Source organism: Pinus tabuliformis, chromosome 6 (assembly GCF_031772625.1).
Source record: "Pinus tabuliformis cultivar Carrire ecotype Pingquan chromosome 6, CPIR1, whole genome shotgun sequence".
Lineage (NCBI taxonomy): Eukaryota > Viridiplantae > Streptophyta > Pinopsida > Pinales > Pinaceae > Pinus > Pinus tabuliformis.
Window position 1 is genome coordinate 163050134 of NC_142292.1, and position 21933 is coordinate 163072066.

A 21933-nucleotide genomic window follows, 5' to 3' on the forward strand; every position below is an offset into this window, starting at 1 on the left:
AAGGCAAGAAGAAGAAAAGATCAGCAGTGAGAAAAGGCGAGATAAAGCAGCTACAATAGACTTCATTCCAGGTATCGACTTGCATGTGTATTTTCCTTGCTAGATATGGCATGCATGGGATTGCATGTCTTTCTTTTCTACCATGGCATGGCTTTTGCCACATGTGATAGTATTTTCAGCCTTGCCATTTCCTGATAACTTTGATGAGATGGTTTCTCTCATACAGTTTGTGTGGGAAGGTCAGATTGGATTCGAAGTCGAGTGGGATGGATCTCTGAATTGACAAACACATGGTGGTAGTGGTCCCTGAACCGGACTGAGGCTGCACGAAGCCACTACCCTAGTAACCCCTGAAATTGATTGTGGGTTTTAGTAAAGATAGATTGTGTGCCTTGGTGGGCCTAAGAATCCTTGTTGATGAATGGCGAGATATACAGTAAAGACAAGAAATGGATTTTCTCTCCGTTGGGCCTAGTGATTCCGAGATGGAATGCACGGTAAAGCCTCAAGAGTATGTCTCGGTGAAGGGCCTATTGGTCTCTGGATCGAACTATGGATGCATGATAAAGCCTGAGAGACTAGGATGCACTCAAATTCCTCATGGTGTAGGCAGAGAAATCTGGTGGCATCCACATTGATTGGTGTTTTTGATGTGTTCTATGAGTCCCACATTCATGCTTGGAATATGGCACGAGGGTGATTGGCTGAAGAGAGACTTGGCTCAGCCAATCTATGGTCGAGTGGAATGTGGTAGTCCCATCATCAGTTGGTTCATTGCATTGATTAATGAGAAATTAATTCCATTGATTTTTATGTGTAAATGTAATGGTGTATATATCAATTTTTATGGCTGATATGTTTATTGTATTTATGTTCCTATTATGTTGGTTATATGTGCATTTTATGGCAGCATCTATGTTTAGATCTCAACATGTTTTTACTTGTATTTGAATGGATATTTTATCTATGACCTAATAAGTGATAAGGCAACAAATGACATGAGGAAACAATGGTTCATGGAAATTCTCGGATAAGTAAGAGATCCCTACACTTAATTATGTTGTTTACACTTGTAGGTTACATGTTGACAATATGTTTGTTGAAATGCATGTCATGGATAGTAGGGGTTTGGGTAAGGTCTTGATCAACTATTTACTTTTGCATCATTGTTTTCCTGTACTTTACTTGATTCTGAGCTTTCATTCCATTATGGGCAGTGACCTGGGATCTAGGCCTGAAAAAGTGGCTTAATTCCCAGGGTCGTTGGCATAGAACTGGAAAGTTTGGTCCACATTCACTGGCAAGCAGGCCTATGAGAGTGAATTTAGGTCTCTAGTCGCCCTCTTCCCCATAGCATGAGAGCGATTATAGCCTCAGAGTTCTAGAATAGCAGTGGGACCCAGGGATAAGCTATCTAAGTGGTTGACTTGTCTCGTGAGGATTCTTCTGATGATGTTGGATGAGAGTGTGTGATGTTTCGTCGATTCCACTTCCTTAAGGTGACCTAGGAGGTCAAACCTGATCATAGTATCCTCTCATCTCATGTTTACCCTGGTTGGCATGGTTACTTGGGTGGATGTGCAAGGAGGGTGTTATAGAGTGGTATCAGAGCATGGTTCAACTCTCGGAGTGAATGGGAGTAATGTGTTAGTAATGCATGCATGTCAGTTTCATGTGTGTTTCTTACACTTGTATACTTGTTACATTTTCTTGATGATGGATTAGTGTTGTAGTATGGTTATCATGGAGAATTTGATGTTGATTCCATGAAGAGTAATTGACATGAGTATGTGATTGAATGTGTATGGTTATTTTTCGCTTACATGTTGATTTTATGTCACATACTTACATCCTTGTCTATTACGTTACATTTTGAATATTTTAATTACATGTATCAACCTTGTAGGTTGATTACAAGAACTGGTCGATCATGTTTGACTACATATGGTTATGTGTATTTGTAGTTGGTTAGGCATTGCTGATGCATATTGTCGGTTGCATGTAGCAATGTGTACAATGGAGTAATGGTTGTTGTCATGCATGAGGTCATAGCATGCATTATTGATATGCCCTTGAATTGATGATTGGATCCTAGTTAGAGTGATGTTTATGTGTTGATACATTTACTTGTGTATGTCTATATGATGTTATGTCTATGTTATACATGTATCACATTGATTTGGTGATCCTGCAGACAAGGTATCCTCCCCGAGCTATATTGAGGTACATTGATTTAGTGTGATTTGATTTATCTGACATATTATGCATTGTAGGAAGAGAAAGATAAAATGGCTAGCAAGGTGGTAGACTATAAAGAATCTCCCTATGCATCATATGAGCAGCGTGGTGTGGGGCATAATTCTGATTTGGTCGATACCCTAAGAAGCTTGAAGAAGAGATAAGGAATTGTAAGGCAGATAATGATCGGATCATACAGGCACAAGAGAAGCAAGCAAAGGTCAATGCTATACTTCTTCAAAGTTTGTCAAAACTGCAGCGACAAGGGCTGCTTCGGATCAGCCATGCACATGAGGATGGAACTAATGGAGCATATGGCAGTAGATCCCCTGGTAGGCATACGTTGAATAGATCTAACACGGTGGGATATGGAAAGTTGTTGGCACTTCATAAAGGAGGGGCGATGAGTACAAGTATTATTCTAGTTCTAGTTCTGATAGACATCATGATCGTCATCGCTATCATCCTTACAGAAGGAATGATATGGGATACTTACTGGATGAATTCAAGAAAGAAAAACCACCTACTTTTGATGGAGATGTGAAGAATATGGAAGATGCAGAGGCTTGGATACTTTGCATGAACAAATTATTTGAGTTGCATGAGTACATGGATAACATGAAGGCTAGAATAGCTATATTTAGCTTGAAAGGTAAAGTAGACATCTAGTGGGAAGATGTTAAGCGAGTTAGAGACATCAGGATAGATGACTTGAGTTGGTAGGAATTCAAGAGGCTTTTCAGGAAGAAGTACTTTTCAGAAAGGTACTACAACAACAAGGCTAAAGAATTATATGAGTTAAAGATGGGGTCAATAACAAACGAAGAGTATATGACCAAGTTTTTGGAGCTATTGAGGTATGCATCGTATCTTACTGATGAGAAGGCTAAAGTTCAATGGTTTGTCAGTGGTTTTCCATTAGCATTTAGAGATCGAATTGAGCATGATGAGCCTTGGTCACTTGAGGAAGTCATTGGTAAACTGAACCATTTCTAGGAGTAATTAAAGCGTAAGAATGAATCTCAGCATGTATGGAAAGGAAAAGACAAAGGTGGAGGTAAATGGCAGCCTAAGAGGACAAGGCCTCAACATGTAGATGGGAAAGAAAATGTGGCACCGTAAAAGAGATTTAATGCAGCTAGACAGGGACATGGGCCACAGCAGCAACAACAACATAGAGGTGAGGGCACTGGTCGGTTGGAGTGTTGGACATGTGGTGAGGAGCACCTTAGGAGAGATTGTCTATAGCATCAGGGTGGAAGGCCTAAGATATACAGTGCACAGGAGGCGCAGGTTGTTGGGGATGTTGGTCAGAGTATTCCACATATCTCTGCAACAGTGGACAATGGAAAAGCAGAACACTGGGCATCTACCATTGAGATGGACGGTAAGCTTTGTGATCAAGTTATTTCTATTTTGGTTGACCCTAGATCTAATTATAGCTATGTTAGTCCTGACTTGGTGGATAATTATGGTTTGAGTAAGGAATTGCATTGAGAGTCTTGGTTAGTGTAGTTAGCTACAGGTACAAAGAAGTGAGTTCATCACTGGGTAAGAGCTTGCGCATTTGAATTAAATGGTATGCCTAGAACAACACATTTGAATGTGCTACCATTGGGATCATACAGTATGTTGTTGGGAAAGGATTGGCTGTATCTACATAGAACCAAGGTTGGCTGCTATGACAAAGCTATTGAGTGTGTTGATGACAATGGAGAACCAAGAGTCTTGCAGGGTAAGAAGAAAGCCACATTAGTTAGGATGGTGACAGCTATGCAAGAAAAGCGTAGCCGCAGGAAGGGGTGCAAGCTATTTGCAGTACACATTTCTAGTGATAAAGGTAAGGAGGTTGAGGATGCATATGTGTTGAACATGTATCTAGTTTTGCAGCAGTTTCAGGATGTATTTCCTGAGGACATTACAGAGTTTCCACTCATAAGGAGGTAAACTTTTCTATTGAGTCAGTGCCAGGGGCAACTCCATCATCAAAAGCACCTTACAAGATGAGCACACCCGATTTGGTTGAGTTAAAGTTACAGCTAAAGGAAATGTTGGACAAGTGATACATTAGGCTAAGTGTATCACCTTGGGGCACACTGGCCTTGTTTGTGAGGAAGAAAGATGGTACCCTCAGATTATGCATTTATTACAGGTAGTTGAACAAAGTGACCATCAAGAAGTGATATCCTTTGTCAAGGATTGATTACTTGTTCGATCAGCTGAAGGGAGAAGCAGTGTTCTTGAAGATTGACATGAGATATGGATACCATCAGGTATGCATCAAAAAGGAGGACATTTACAAGACTGCGTTTAGTACTAGGTATAGGAATTATGAGTTTGTTGTTGTTCTATTTAGATTAACTAATGCTCTAGTTGCATTCATGTGTTTGATGAATAGTGTGTTGCATCCATATTTGGATAAGTTTGTTATTGTGTTCATTGATGATATATTGGTATATTCCAAAAATGAGGAAGAGCATGTTGGGCATTTAGCACCAGTGTTGAGGTTGTTGAGAGAGCATCAATTGTATGTTAAGCTCAGCAAGTGTAGTCTCTTTTAGACTGAGGTGCACTTCTTGGGACTTGTTGTCTCCAAGGAGGGCATTGCAATAGATCCAGAGAAGATAAAGGCCATCATGGAGTGGGTGCCTCCCAAGAGTGTGGATGAGGTGAGATCTTTTGTGGGTCTGGCAGGCTATTATAGGAGGTTCATCGGGAACTTCTCACAGATTACTTATCTCATTACATCCTTGTAGAGGAGAGGTAAGAAGTTTGAATAGACTTAGGAGTGTGAGGCTACCTTTGAGCAACTTAAGTAGTTGTTGCCACATGCACCAATACTACAGATTGCAAATCCATATAAAGAATTTGTGGTATGCACAAATGCTTGCAAGAGAGGGCTTGGTGGAGTCCTTATGCAGGACAGATAGGTGGTATGTTATGAGTCCTGGAAAATAAACGAGCATGAGAAGAACTACTCAACGCATGATCTTGAGATAGCAGCGATTATATATGCACTGAAGATGTGGAGGCATTATCTTCTTGGAAGCCAAATGTGCTTATGAGTGATCACATTAGGTTGAGATATTTGTTTGACCAGCAGAATCTGAATGCCAGGCAGGCTAGATATTTGGCCACGATCAGCGAGTTTGATTTCAAGATCAGGTACATCAAAGGTAAAGAGAAGAGGGTGGCGGATGCTCTCAGTAGACAAGTATAGGTACATCACTTGGCAGCTATGAGCTCCTATGGGATGGACTTACAGGATAGGATCTTGCAGGTAGGACATCAAGTGTATGGAGATTGTGCACAGGTTGTAGTAGGGTGATAGTACAGGTACAGGTACAGGTCATGGTATAGGAACATGTAGTGATACAGGTACAGATGGAAATATAGGTACAGAGACAAGCACAGGTACAGGTGCAGGTGTCGATGCACAGGGCATGGACTATTGTCTTACATCAAAGGGATTGGTCAGGTTCCAAGATAGGATATATGTACCGGATAGCAATGAGCTCAAGAAGGTGATCTTGAGGGAGTTTCATGTGAAACCTTATTCGGGTCACCCAGGTTATCAGAAGACACTAACAGTGGTGAAGAGATATTACTATTGGTCAAATCTGAAGAGGAATGTAGTAGAGCTTGTGGCTAGATGTTTCGATTGTTAGCGAGTGAAAGTAGAGTGAAAACATTTAGGTGGACTGCTATAGCCGATCGTTATTCCTGAGTTGAAATGAGAGGTCATTTCCATGGATTTCATCACATGGTTGTCGAAGACAGTGAAGCAGCATGATTCCATCATGGTTATTGTGGAAATGTTAACAAAGGTTGCACACTTTGTTCCATTGAAGTCTACATTCTCAGCTAGTGATGTGGCACATGTATTCATTAGAGATGTGGTTGGATTACACAGTGTTCCAAAGAACATTGTGTCAGATAGGGATGTGAAGTTCACTTCCAAGTTTTGGAAGGATTTATTTGCAAGTTTGGGCACCGAGTTGGCCTTCAACACAACTTATCAACCGCAGACAGAGAGGGTCAACATGATATCAGAGGACATGTTGAGGATGTATGTAATGCATCAACAGAGGAAGTGGGAAGAGTATATCCCTTTGGTCGAGTTTGCATACAACAACGGTTATCAGGAGTCACTGAGGATAAGTCCTTTTGAGCCATTGTATGGGCGGAGTTGTAACACTCCCATTAGTTGGAGTGATTCGGTTACCATAGTATTGATTGGACCAGATATGTTGGCAGACATGGAACATGAAATGCAGGTGATCAAGAAAAATCTTAAGGTAGTGCAGGATAGGCAGAAGAGTTGTGTTGATAGGAACAGGTTGTTCAAGGAGTTAGAGGTTGGGGAATAAGTGTAATTGCACATCAAACCGAATAAGATCTCCTTGCAGATTGGATCATGTGCCAAGCTGGTGCCACGGTTTTGTGGACATTTTAGTATCATTAAGAGGATTGGGCCAGTAGCCTATTGACTTGCACTTCCTCCAACAGTGAAGCTCCACAATGTTTTCCATGTATCTTTGCTTAAGAAGTATGTTAAGGATGTTGATCATGTAATTGACTGGTCTATATTGTAGGTCAAACCAAATGGATAATTTCAGCCGGAGCCTCAATGTATATTGCAGAAAAGGTGCTCATACTTCGGAACTGAGCAATCAAGCAAGTTAAAGTGCAATGGAAGCACTTTGTTCCTGATGAAGCTACATGGGAGATGGTGGATCAGATGCAGGCCATGTATCCTTCCTTGTTTTTCGGTTGAGGCAAAGTAGATTTGATTTGATAGTTTGGTGATTACTTATGATAGTTTGGTATTTGCTTATGGGGGTTTGGTAGTTGCTTATGGGGGTTTGGTAGTTGCTTTATGGTGGTTTAGTATTTGCTTATGATGGCTTGGTATCTGCTTCATGGTGGTTTATTATTTGCTTTATGTTGGTTTAGTATATGCTTTCTGGTGATCGATATATATGCTTTATGATGGTTGATATATGTTATATAATTTTTTATTTATATGCCTAGATATGATGTTAGTATATGTTTGATATATGTTTTGGTATATGATTTGGAATATGTTTTGGTATGTATAACTTTGATGATGTTTCTATATGTACACCCGTGTATGGATATAAATACTATAACAAGCTATGTTGTAAAGGTCCATTATGCGGTATGGGTGTCATGTCATTATGGTTAAGTTATCATGTTATTATGATATCATGTGGTTATATTATCATGATGTTATGATGTTATGTGGATTGGCACTCAATAGGATGATCATTGTAAATACCGTAATGAGTTGTGATATAAAGCTCCACTATTTGGTAGGTTGTGATGTTGTCATGATGTTCTTCTCTTGAGCAGATCTTTCATTGTAAATATTGCATCGAGTTTTGTTATAAAGATCCATAAGCAGTATGTCTTCTTTCAGCAAGTTGCTATGGTATATGTGTGATTAAACACCAAGGACAGTGTCCCCCAAGGGGGAGTGCTCTATAATATCCTTGGTGAAAATTCCATATAATAAAGTTAAAAAAAATAACCACAGATGAATGGGACACTTGTTCCAAGTTGAATGTTGGGAAAGACATTCTAGGGGGTGTTCATTTGGTTGTTTATGGCTAAGGAAATTGGAAAAGGAAATGGCTAAGGCTTTGGAAAGGAAAAATGACATTTTTGGCACAATTATTTATGAAAATAAGGAAAATTAGGAGAAAAAGGAAGTGAAAGGTCATAGGTTGCATGTGAGGAGGAAAATGAAGGAAATTAATGGAAAACAAAGAAAATAGTGGCCTCATTCATAAAAAGGCTTCTGAGGATCAGTTGGTAACCTTTTGTAAGTTTATCTTTGGTGCTCTCTCATTATTCTCTCTCTCTCTCATACTCTTGGACACTTAAGAGTTTTCTTAGAGCACTTTGGCATTAAATCAAGAAAGGCAAAAAAGGCAAGAGGAAGCAAAGATCAAGCGGGGAAAGGTGGGATCAAGCATCTACAATAGGCTTCATGGCAGGTATCAACTTGCATGTGTATTTACCTTGCTAGATTTGACATGCATGGGATTGCATGTGTTTATTTTCTACCACGGCATGGGTTTTGCCAGGTGTGACAGTATTTTCAACCTAGCCTTGTCATTTCCTAATAGCTTTGATGAGATGGGTTCTCTCATATGGTTTGTGTGGGATGGCCGGATTGAATTCAAAGTTGAGTGGGGTGGATCTCCGAATTGACAAACACATGGTGGTAGTGGTCCCTGAACTGGATTGAGGATGCACGAAGCCAATGGCCTAGTAACCCCCGAACTGGATTGTGGGTTGTGGTAAAGCCAAATTGTGTGCCTCGGTGGGCCTAGGAATCCTTGCCGATGAATGGTAGAATATACGGTAAAGCTAAGAGGTGAATTTTCTCTCTGTTGGGCCATATGATTTTGGGATGGAATGCACGGTAAAGCCTAGAGTGTATGTCTCGGTGTAGGGCCTAGTGATCACTGGATCGGACTGCGGATGCACGGTAAATCCTGAGAGACTAAGAAGCACTCAAATTACTATGGTGTAGGCGTATAACTCTGATGGCATCCACATTGATTGGTGTTTTTGATGTGTTATATGATCCCCACATTCATGCTTGGAATATGGCACGGGGCTGGCTGAAGAGAGACTGATCCGTAATTGATATAAGGCAAACAATAAGGTATTACAGACTCATGTGCATGGATATGCCTATGTTATTTTATGCAACAGATCGATAACATTGAAAAATACATAGGCAATGAAGTAGTTAAAGAAAACATAACAGGAAACGCATATAAACACAATAAGTTTAATAAGGAGTTCACCCAATACTCTTGGGCTACGTCTCCTGGTCCAGCCTTCAATGGTGGCCTCTCTATTATGTTTTCAAAGCAGATTTTTTTTACAACAGTGAGCTCGATTTGAGTCTCACTCAGTAGATACAAATCAGTAAGACTGTACTTGGATTCCCCAAGTCTCTGGAGTACACAGACTCTCCTCACTGAACTCTTGACCTCTATTGGTCACAGTAGTATGAGCCCAATCTGAGACTCATACATGACAGGCATTACAGAGGAGTGCACTTGAATCTCTCAAGCCTTCTCTGGAGCACACAGACTCTCTGACTCTCTCTGTCTCTGTCTTGACTCTGGCTCGATGTTGCCTTTGCTTTTGCAGGTCAGCTCAGCTTCTCGTCTCTGCTTCTAACTTGCTTCCCCTTCTCTCTCTGTCAATTTGTGGCTTTAAAGCCAATCTGCTTCCTGACTGTTCGTTTCCGCTTCCCGGCTTTCTGGTTCCCTTGCCTCTGTCCATTTGAATCCCTCTGTCCTGCGTAATCAGTCACTGTATAACGCTTCACAGGGAGGTGGCCACCTATTTCATAACGAATGAGTGTCAGTTCTCTTGGACATATTCGAAATGATCGTTTATTCCGTTAACTCCAAGAATGCCCGCGAAACACGACCTTCTGCCAACGCATTGTCCATATCGGACTTCAAATCCTATACAACTCTGCCTATTGACCCCGTCAAATCTAGTCATCCATCGAAACTTGTCTCCGCAATTGATCTAGGGGCCCCAAATCCTACGGTCATCGTTCATATCGGGTGGCTAAGTAGCATGATGTTTACCTGTCCGATGTGAATGGTTTTCTCTCTCTTCCGTCAGATGCATGGCACTCATTGTATGGCATTGGGCGGAACTTGGTTGAAATCGCCTACCGCTCGAAGCCCTTCCGATATCCTACCGATTTTTGTGGGTCCCCGCTTCCGATGGAATCGGAACGATGTCCGTTGCATTTTATGATATTTCGGGTCCGGGTGCTTGCGGCCTTTCCTTCTTTGAGGGGTTTGCCCTACGATATGCATCGCTAATCGCATATCAGAAACTACCCCTGTTTCTCGAAATGGCCTCTACATTTGCTAATTTGCGATAGCGCGCGTTACCATGGGCCGACGGTCTGCGCGCTTGACCAACGGTCCTCGTTGCTCCATGCTGATCTCAAATTGCAACTGTTATGAGGATATCTCCGATAAGCTTGATCTTCACAAGATTTGTAGCCTTTTGCATAATTTCTGAAGAGTTCATGAAAGCTTAGAGAGTGTTCTAGGATCCAATTTGGATCACAGCCTTCCCACTAAAAAAGCTTTTGGACCACCAAAAGTTGGTTTTTTAAAGCATCAATCAAGTGAGGATATAGATTCCTCGCTTGCCCAATTTCTATCCATCTTGCACTACTTGGTTTTGAACCTTTGAGCCCAATCCTGAGGTACTCAACATCCCTTCGGCGTGTAATTCTCACCTTCCTATCCAAAACTGTATCTTCCTGCAATTCATTGAGACATTCAGGCAACAGATCATCAATAGAAGGCAATTGACTCTGCTCTTCAGGATCTTCAATCAATGAAGGTTCAAACAGTCTCAACCTTTCTATATTAACTACTGAATAGATGTGCATGTAAGCTGGCAAATCAAGGCGAAAAGCATTCTCACCGATTTTCTCAAGTATCTTGAAAGGTCCATACCTTATCAACTTCAACTTCTTACCTTCACCTTGCATTCTATCTTTGCTAATATACAGCCAGACTTGATCACCAACTTGGAAACTATGCTCAATCTTATGTTTATCATGCCTTGCCTTGTACTTGGCTTAGCTCTTTTCCAGCTGTTCCTATGCTGCCTGGTGAATTTCTTGGATTTGTTCAATGAACTTGGTTTCCTTGTCCACATCATTGTGTCCATCAACGGCTATGTCTTTACCAAAGACAAAATCCAAGGGAGACCTTGGTATAAAACCAAAACAGGTCTCAAAAGGAGATCTTTGTGTAGAAGAATGTTTAGCCCGGTTGTAAGCATGTTGCACATAACACAAATGTTCATCCCAAAGCTTGGGATGCTTGCTGCAATAGCATCTAAGAAACTAGATCATTGTCCTGTTGACCACCTTTGTTTGGCCATCTGTTTGTGGATGAAAGGTTGTGCTCTTCTTCAGTCCGGTGTCCATTAATTCCCACAGACTTGACCAAAACTTCCCAACAAATCAGGAATCTTGATCAGATCTAATAGAAGTGGGTAGTCCAAAATGAAACCATACATGCCGAAAGAACAACTTTGTTGTTTGTTCAGCTGTAATCTGTTTGTTACAAGGTATTAAAATACACATTTTGTTGAACCTATCCACAATAACATATAAATAGTCATGACCTTTTCTAGATTTAGGCAGTCCCCCAACAAAGTCCATAGAAATACTTTCCCAAGGATGAGAAGGAACTGGTAGTGGAGTGTACAAGACTAGTTTTCTATTGCTGGGCTTGCTTTTAGCACACATGGTACACCCTCTTATATATCTAGAAATTGTCTCATTCATTTCGGGCCAATAACAAAATCTTTGCAGTTGTACAACTGTTTTACTTACACCAAAGTGACCTGATATTAGAGAACTGTTTGCTTCTTGAATTATCTTTACTCTTTCGGTTTGAGGAATGCATAAATTTCCAAAATGATACAAGATTTGGTCCTTAACATGATAATCCAATTCTTCTACTTGTTTGCCATGACTTAAAGTTGCATATACATCTTTAAAATCTATATCTTGAGCATATTGTTCAATGTAGCTTTCATGCAATACTGAATTATGCTTAACTATAGTAGATGCATTTATGATTGGTCTGGACAACATATCTGCAACTTTATTCTGTATGCCCTTTTTATATTTGATTACAAGATGAAACTGTTGTAGAAAACCCATCCACCTATAGTGTCTTGATTGCTGCAACTTAGTTTGTGAGTGTAAATATTGAAGTGGTTGATGATCAGTATGTATAACTGTCTCTTTGCCCATTAGATAATGTTTCCACTTTTTCACACTTGTACTAATGCATACAATTCTTTATCATATTTGGGATAATTAACTACTGCAGAATTAAATGTCTCAGAATGATAACCTATGGGTTTACTGTGCTGCATCAACACTACTCCCATGGCATAGTCACTGGCATCTGTTTCAATCTCAAAGGGTCTTTGAAGATCGGGCAGTGCTAGTACCGGTGCTATACTAATCTTTTATTTTAAGGTGTCGAAGGCTTTCTGCTATTTGCCTCCCCACTGAAACACCTTGTTCAATCCTGTTAAAGCATGTAAGGGAGTTGCAATCAAGGAAAAGTTAGAAATAAACTTTCTCCAATATTGTGTTGCTCCTAGGAAGCTTCTAACTTCTATCAGTTTATAATGACTGCAACCTTAGAGGGATTTATCTTCAATTCACCACCCCCTACAATATGACCCAAATAATTCAAAGATGTTTTGCCAAATTCACACTTTGATAGCTTAACATAAATATTTTCTCTTTTCAAAACATCTAGAGTCTGCTTTACATGCTTCAAATGTTCTTCCCATGTTTTAGTAAATAGAAGAATGGCATCTAGATATACAATGACAAAATCATCAAATAAATGGCCTGAGTACATCATTCATTACTCTCATGAAAGTAGCAGGAGCATTAGTTAATCCAAAAGGCATAACCAACTACTCATACAATCCCTGCTTTGTTTTGAAAGTAGTCTTCCATGCATCTTGCTCTGCAACTCTGACCTGATGGTAGCCACTATGCAAGTCCAACTTGGAAAAGTAAACAGCTTCTTTCAATTGATCTAATAGATCATCTACGCGAGGAATGGGATAACGATTTTTGATCGTTATCTTATTCAGTGCTCGGTAATCAATGCACATTCTCCATGAGCCATCTTTCTTTCTCACCAAGACAATTGGAGACCCACATGGTGATGTGCTAGGTCTTATGAACCCTTTCTCGAGCAGCTCCTGTACCTAATTCTTGAATTATGCATTCTCTAAAGCAAACAACCTTTTATACCTGTGGCTGTGATTGTTGTTTCATCCCCTAAGTCTGACCCAAAATCCTTCTGAATAGCTGCAGCAGTCTTCTTCTTTTTGCCATCGTACTTCTTGGGTTTCAGCTCCGAATGCAGAATCCAACAGTGTTCATCATCATTCCCATCCTTTGCAGTGAGTGCACGAAGGTTTGGTCTTTTGTACAACATTTGTCTTCATCTCTTTCCATTTCTTCTTTCTCTTTCCCTTGTTCTTGCTTGCAATGGGTTTTGATGATCCCCCAACTTCTGGGTTCACATTCTTGCCTCTAGCCTCTAGATGTGTAGCCTGAACAGATACCTCATCTATGCTAGTGGGATTAAACATGAGAATGGTATGTCTCAAATAACTATGTAGACCACCTATATACTTCAGCAAAGTTTCAGGTGAGTCTAAAGAAATGCCTAGAATCAAAGCTCTTTTTCTAAATTCTTGGGTGTAACTTTGTACACTTTTCCCTTTCAATTGGCAAAGAGTTTTCCAACTCATCATAGCTTGCTACATATAAGCTAGTGGATAGAATTGTTTTTTAATTGCAGAAACAAATTCATTCCAGGTAGAAATAATTTTACCATGCTTCTTCAAATCAGCTTATGTCCTACCTTCCTACCATACCAGGGCGGTGCCTCCAAGGCGTAGGCTAGCCAGCTAAATCTTTCTCCTTTCTGAATCGATATTCTACACTCTGCAATATACATCAATCTGTCTAATCCAATTATCTAGCTTTTCTGCATTCAATTCTTCGTCATAATCTGGAAAATCAAACTTCACATCTAATTTAACCAAAAAAGGTTTCTTCTTTTTCTTTTCAGGGCTTTCTTTGTGTGAAGAAGATGATGATGAAGGTGATGGTGGGGGAGATGGTGGAGAGGACTTCTCTTCTTTTCCTTTGCCTTCTGGGTGGGCAACTAGAAGAGGTTATTCTACTCCTTTATCTTGTTTGGAGGTCGATGTCTCTTCATCTCTACCTTTCTTAAATTCCCTATACATTTCTTCTGCCATGGCTCTCATGGTCATGAAACTGTCCATGAACTTGGAGTCTAATTCCAAGGGACTTTATTCTGACATTTTCCTCTTAGGATAGACTCTTCCAATTTTTGGGTTAGCTTCAACCAACTCTCCTTCTCCTAATTTAAGCTTTGATCTAGTTATCATTCAACAAAAAAGAATCCAACACAAGCTTGTCTAACCTTAGCAACCCAGAGCTCTGATACCACTTGATCCGTAATCGATCTAAGACAAACAATAAGGTATTACAGACTCATGTGCATGGATATGCCTATGTTATTTTATGCAACGGATTGATAAGATTGCGAAATACACAGGAAATGAAGCAATTAAAGAAAACATAGCAGGCAACACATATAAACACAAGAAGTTTAATAAGTAGTTCACCCAATACTCCTGGGCTACGTCTCCCGGTCCAGCCTTCAGTGGTGGCCTCTCTATTATTTTTTCAAAGCAAAGTTTTTTTACAACAGTGAGCTCAATTTGAGTCTCACTTAGCAGATACAAATCAGTAAGACTGTACTTGGATTCCCCAAGTCTCTGAAGTACACAAGCTCTCCTCACTGAACTCTTGACCTCTATTGGTCATAGTAGTATGAGCCCAATCTGAGACTCATACATGACAGGCATTACAGAGGAGTGCGCTTGAATCTCTCAAGCCTTCTCTGGAGCACACAGACTCTCTGACTCTCTCTGTCTCTGTCTTGACTCTGGCTCGATGCTGCCTTTGCTTCTGCAGGTCAACTCGACTTCTTCTCTCTGCTTCTAACTTGCTTCCTCTTCTCTCTCTCTGTTAGTTTGTGGCTTTAAAGCCAATCTGCTTCCTGACTGTTCGTTTTTGCTTTCCGGTTCCCCTATCTCTGTCCGTTTGAATCCCTTTGTCCTGTGTAATCAGTCACTATATAACGCCTCACAGGGAGGTGGCCACCTATTTCATAACGAATGAGTGTCAGTTCTCTTGTAAATATTCGAAACGACCGTTTATTCTGTTAACTCCAAGAATGCCCGTGAAACACGACCTTCTGCCAACACATTGTCCATATCAGAATTCAAATCCTATATAACTCTGCCTGTTGACCCCGTCAAATCTAGTCATCCATCGGAACACGTCTCTGCCATTGATCTAAGGGCCCCAGATCCTACGGTCATCGTTCATATCAAGTGGCTAAGTAGCATGATGTTTACCCGTCCGATGTGAACGGTTTTCTCTCTCTTCCACCGGACACGCGGCACCCGATGTATGGCATCGGGCGGAACTTGGTTGAAACCCCTTACCACTCGAAGCCCTTCTAATATCCTGTTGGTTTTTGTGGGACCCCACTTCTGACAGAATCGGAACGATATCCATTGCATTTTATGATATTTCAAGTCCGAGTGCTTGTGGCCTTTCCTTCTTTTAGGGGTTTTCCCCTTGTCGCTAATCGCATATCAGAAACTACCCCCGTTTCTCGAAATGGCCTTTGTATTTTCTAATTTGTGATAGCGCGCGTTACCATGGGTCGACGGTCTGCGTGCTTGACTGATGGTCCTCGTTGCTCCGCACTGATCACAAATTGCAACTGTTACGAGGATATCTCCGATAAGCTTGATCTTCACAAGATTTGTAGCCTTTTGCATAATTTTTTAAGAGTTCATGAAAACTTAGAGAGTGTTCTAGGATCCAATTTGGATCAGAGACTTGGCTTAGCCAATATATGGTCGGATGGAACGTGGTAGTCCCATCGCCAATTGGTTCATTGCATTGATTAATGAGAAATTACTTCCATTAATTTTCATGTGTAAATGAATTGGCATATATATGGATTTTGATGGCTGATATGTTTATTGTATTTATGTTCCTATTATGTTGGTTATATGTACATTTTATGGCAGCAGCTATGTTTGGCTCTCAGCATGTTTTTACTTGTATTTGAATGGATATTGTATCTATGACCTAATAAGTGATAAGGCAACAAATGACATGAGGAAACAATGGTTCATGGTGATTCTCAAATAAGTAAGAGATCCCTACACTTAATTCTATTGTTTACACCTGTAGGTTACATGTTGACAATATGTTTGATGAAATGTCTGTCATGGCTAGTAGGGGTCTGGTTAAGGTCTTGATCAACTATTTACTTTTGCATCATTGTTTCCCTGTACTTTACTTGATTCTGAGCTTTCATTCCATTCTGGGCAGTGGCCTAGGCTCTGGGCCTGAAAAAGTGGCTTAATTCTCAGGGTCGCTAGCACAAAACTGGCAAGTTTGGTCCATAGTTGGTGGCAAGCAGACCTATGAGAGCAACTTTAAGCCTCTGGTCACCCTCTTGCCCATAGCATGAGAGTGACTATGGCCTCAGAGGTCCAGAATAGCAATGGGACCCAGGGACAGGTTGTCTAATTGGTTGACTTGCCTCCTGAGGATTCTCCTGATGATGTTGGATGATTGTGTGTGTTGTTATGTCGATTCCACTTCCTTAAGGTCACCTAGGAGGTCGAATCTGATCATAGTAGCCTCTCGTCTCATGTTTACCCCGGTTGGCATGGTTACTTAGGTGGATGTGAGAGGAGCGTGTTACACTACCTCCTCTAGATAACCACCTATAACACTATTTAATCACACTCCCTTCAATTTTTCATAAACCTAATACCAATATTTGCAGTCATTGTGCTTAAGATAAAACTCAAGGTATTTTATTCAATTGTGAAAAATGGAGCAAAATGCAATATTTATGTAAATTGTCTTTCTAACTCTTCCCCTAGTCCATTAAAGGTAATTGAGAACTTGTGGACATTCACTTCCATCTTTGTAGCTTCGTTATATATAGCAAAAATTTCCTTATATTTTATGCTTCCCTTGTCACTCATATTCCAAAGATAATAACATCATATACAAATAGTAAATGAGACAAAGAAAGAGAATTCCCATTTTGATATTATTAATAGTAACTTCTCTTTTGAATGTTGTTACCATCTTGCTTAACCTTTCAACAACCAAAAAGAATAAAAAGGGGTAAACTAGGCATCCTTGCCTAAGACTGTCAAAAGCATAATAAAACTTAGATGTTGAAACATTTAAAAATATTGCAAATGAAACTAAGGAGAGGTGCATCATTATCCAATTTTCTACTTGAATTCTCATTCTAATATGAATCAACAATCAATAATTACCTTTATTATGTGTAAACCATCATGTGTTGTTCCCATCATGTCGTGAATTTGTCTATTATAAATAAAGTTAAATTTATTTTCCAAAATAAAGTTAGAGAAAAAAATCTTTACTCCCACAGGCATATTCTTGTTATATTCTTGTAGTTAAAATTTCTCAAAAAGACCTATAGTCATCAAAAGATTCTAGATCATTTGTCTTTCAAATTAGATATTTAAATGTTGCATTCAAAGCACCCAATGCTTTCATTGATACTCTATATTCTTCAATTACTCTTAACAACACTCTATATTCTTCAATTACTCTTAACAACTCTTAAAACAGTCATAGAAACCTAAACAAAATTATGTTGTCCAACAATTCGAGCCTTGACTCCGTGCTTTTTAAGAAAATTGTAACAATGATTTAAGTTCCTCTTTTGTTACTTATCCATCTAGATCCTTGTTTTATTGTTCATCAACTGACCTTGGAAACAAGGAAGCTATTTTTAGTACCTCTATTATGTTATACCTAGTGGGTTCTTGGAATAAACTTTTGAACTAGTTTACTCCTCCTTTTGCAATTTCCAAGGAACTTCTAACTTTATTTCTTATCTTCCATATAGTATTTATGTTCTTCCTATGTTATGCCTAATTTTGGAAGACTATAGTATTTTCTTCCCAATCCACTAGGCAAATAACCCTACACTTCAAATCCCACTCTACTTCTTCCTATTCCAGCTCTTTCCTTTTGAACCCCTCTTACAATTTTAATTTAGTATTCTCTTTAAAGATACATTTTTTGTTCTAATTTGATTTGTTCCTTACTCTTTTTATGCTCTTTTTGAAAATTTCAAGTTTTTTTCTTTGTTCAATCAACAACATTTTTTAACTTTTTTCAAATTCTCTACAAATTGATACAAGTTGTCTCCCTAAATTTGGCTAAAACTTCCTCTAGTTTGAAATAATTAAATTTATAAATCCTTCCTCTAGCTAGTATGGTTAAATTTGAAAGGCCACAAAGGTTTATTATCTTCTTTTTCTATTTGGAGCACTATAGGGAGGTGATCTAATGATCCTCCATCTCCTACACATGATTTTGGTTTACCAACTTCCTATAAAATCTTTTTTCTACCATGAATCTATCTAACCTTTCTAATACCCTATCTCTCCCTCTTACAAAATTTCTCCATGTTGGAACCAACATAGTAAGTTCCACATCATGAAGTTCTAGTTTTACAAACATCTGATATAAGTAATTAGCGAGAGGATCCTAGCTAGCACTTTCCCCACTCTTCTAATGCATGTACTTTCAAGTTTAAAATACCCTCCAAAATAACTTTGTCATTTTTTGTTATGCCTTGCAATCTAAAATTGCTGCAAAATGTGTTTCTTTCTCCATAAAGGCCATAAAGTTTGATGATAAAAACAATTTCCCCAATGCCTTCACCATAATTTGGTTTAGATATGTGTAACTAGAAAAAATGAGTTAATAAGTTTCATTGATGATTTCCACCTATTTCTATACCTCATGACCTTCCATATGAATCCAATGATGAGAAGGACCAATCTTTTAAATAATAGGACATTATTTCCATTTTTTTGTCCCTTAAACATGTGCTCTCCTAAATTGTTATCACACTTATATTCTACTTAGTAAATGCACTTCTAATGGATAACCACGTGTGAGAAACCCTTACCCTTCTTGCATTCAAGGGAATAGCAACCGTGGGTTCACCCTATTAGAAACCCTTTGATAGTTCTATGTTTCCCTTATTTGACTTCTTCTTTGGATTTATTGTTTGCTAATGACAATTAAGATTCTTGATCAGCTATAGAGGGTTGTCCATCTAAGGCTATACATTCCTCTATCTATGTAACTTGTTTTTGAGTAGTTTCCTTTCTAGGTCTTAGCTTGTAACAAGATGATTTTCTTCCTTCTACCTCAGGATTAGTGACCTTCATCTCACATTGAATTAATCACTGAAGAAAACTCCTTTGAGCTTTGAATGCCTTCTCTACCTAGGAAAACTCCTTTTGCTCCATATTCTATGGTTAATTTTCCCATTTCGACATTACATTCCACCAAATTAGTATCCAAATTAATCTCAGCTTCACCTCTCTAACTACATTCTTTAAAATTTTCAAGGGCTCTACTAGCTATTTTCACTCTAGATCCACCTTCTATATAGTCTAGGGTACTCTTTCCATATGTTTCTAGTTACATGGTAGTTTATACATATAAATGGAATATTCTAGTAATCAATTTGCCCCATACAATCTCTGATTCCTTCAACAAACTCTACCAAATATTAAGTTCCATGAAATTTTTTATAACCTTCTTATCCACTTTGGATTAAAAATCTACCTCTAGGTCAAGGAACTTACCAAACCCATCCTCAAAGTTTTGAATGTAAGTTTATTCCATGTGTACATGAGTAATCTATAGGACTTCACCAATACAAGCTACACAAACATAGTTTTATTCTGAGGTTTAAATTTTAGACTCCATCTCCTTATGTCCAGTAAGGAAGGACCCCATAACCACATCTATGTTAGAATTATCTCCACATCAATTCTGAAACGAAACTCAAAAGGAAGCCAATTTTGGATAAGAATGTAAGACTATATTAAATACCCTTATAGCCCACACCAAGGTTTCACCATCCACAAATGCATAGGATCTTTCGATATTTGTTTCCCTATGTATTAATCAATTAGGGATTTAAGGTAGCAATTTCCTCCATACCCACATCCTTTCCCAAGGACAACCTTACCTTATCTTTTTGTACCTTGATACACTTTCGTAATGTTTACTCCTAAAAAAACTTAGGTTTAAGTATTTCTCATTCCCCCTAATATCTTCCTCACCCCAACTTAATAATTATTTTTGGGATAAAACTCCAAACCCCTACAAAAAACTTATTCCTTGCATGATTCTTATCTTCCCCATAAACTCTAGTCATCCTAAATCTTCTTATAGGTTTAGAATGTTTAGGCCTCCCCTTTTATTGACAATAGTTATGTAACCACCACCCCAAGATAGTGAGAACTGACTTTCTCCTTGCCATATTGTCCTATATTTTATGTTTTAATGGAATGTACCTCCCTAACATCGTCAAAGGCCTTTTCACGACCCCCCCCCACTCAATAGTAAAATTTCAATACCTCCCTCCCTTCTGGGCCATTCACCAAAAGTTATAATTTTTCTAAGGTTCTAATCAAGTATGAGAAATCCACCACTAAACTTTGTTAATCTCTTTGTTATAGGTTGTAAACCTTTTCCAAATGTTAAGTCACTCACCTCTTACACTAAAGATAAAGTTTAGGAGTACATCCTCTCCTTCCTCTAAATAATTTATTAACTCTTCATCCATGATATTAATTCTTTACTATTGGAACCTAATAGTTATAGTCGTAGTGGACATAATCCACCCATATCATGCAAGTACGAGGCCACCTCCCAACTACCTTAAAAAGGAGACAAAATCGAATGAATTTCCAAAGCTACAACTCACTAGTTTTACATGGATTTGTTTCGGTACGGTGATTGTCCGAACAATCGGACACTTAAAGTTGCATTGAATGACTTTTAGTTGAGAGATTTGATTTGCACATAGTGCACACAATTTGCAAGTGGCTTGTGGGTCTACTCCAATGTTCCTCTCTCTCCTTCCCTGCCTCAACGTTGAACATGTTGATGTAGAATGACGATCTAACCTAACTAATAATGAAGCAACTAAATGTAGTAGTCAAAATACTTGTCGATTTTGCCAAAAATGTAGTTAGAAATAGAGAAAATTGTAATTTTAGATTGAGCGTGTATAATTTAAGTGTTTTAGAATTTTCTAAGATGTTGAAATCAATTATACATTCAAAAATATAGTCTAAACAACAAAATATTACAATCTCACCTAGAATAGTATAACCAAATTTTGAGGATAAAGTTAAAAAATAATGTTGTTCGACGACACCCACATGAAGCTGAAAACAGTCAAACATTGACCTCCTTCCAATAAATTTGATCAACAGACATATTTCTCTGGCAAAGTCTGATCAAGTGACAGGTTTCTTATTATACATGCCTAGAGGTAAGTAATATTGTAATTACTACCCTTGTGTAATAATTAATTTTTGGTGATTGTTATAAAGTTTACTTTAGATTATTTATTTTATTTTCATGTTTTTAAACAAAATATATATTTTTTTTATTTCTAGAATTCAATATTTTTAATTTCTTATTGGTTAGGTTGAACGAAGTAACAAATTTTACCCTATTTTAAGTAGAATTGTCAAATTAAAGATTAAATTTAAAAGTAAAATAATTTTGAGACTTTTTAAAATGTCATTTGTCCATCGATTTAATTCGTGTTTAATGGTATCGTATGGCTCTTTGATTCATAGTAAATTCCTTGACTACAGAAATTTAATATCCACTAGAGATATAGATTTTTCTAAGGTCAAAATTTTTGTTTGTAAATTCTTCGAGTACAAAAATGTAATGTCCACCTATCTCTATGTGATAATATTGCACGAAACTTCTTTTTCTCATTTCATGGCTTACAAGAAAATTTTAGCAGAGACTCAACTTGCGTTCAATTAACAAAGATGGCATGGAGTTGGAATGTTAAGTGAGAACATGTATCACCTACTAAC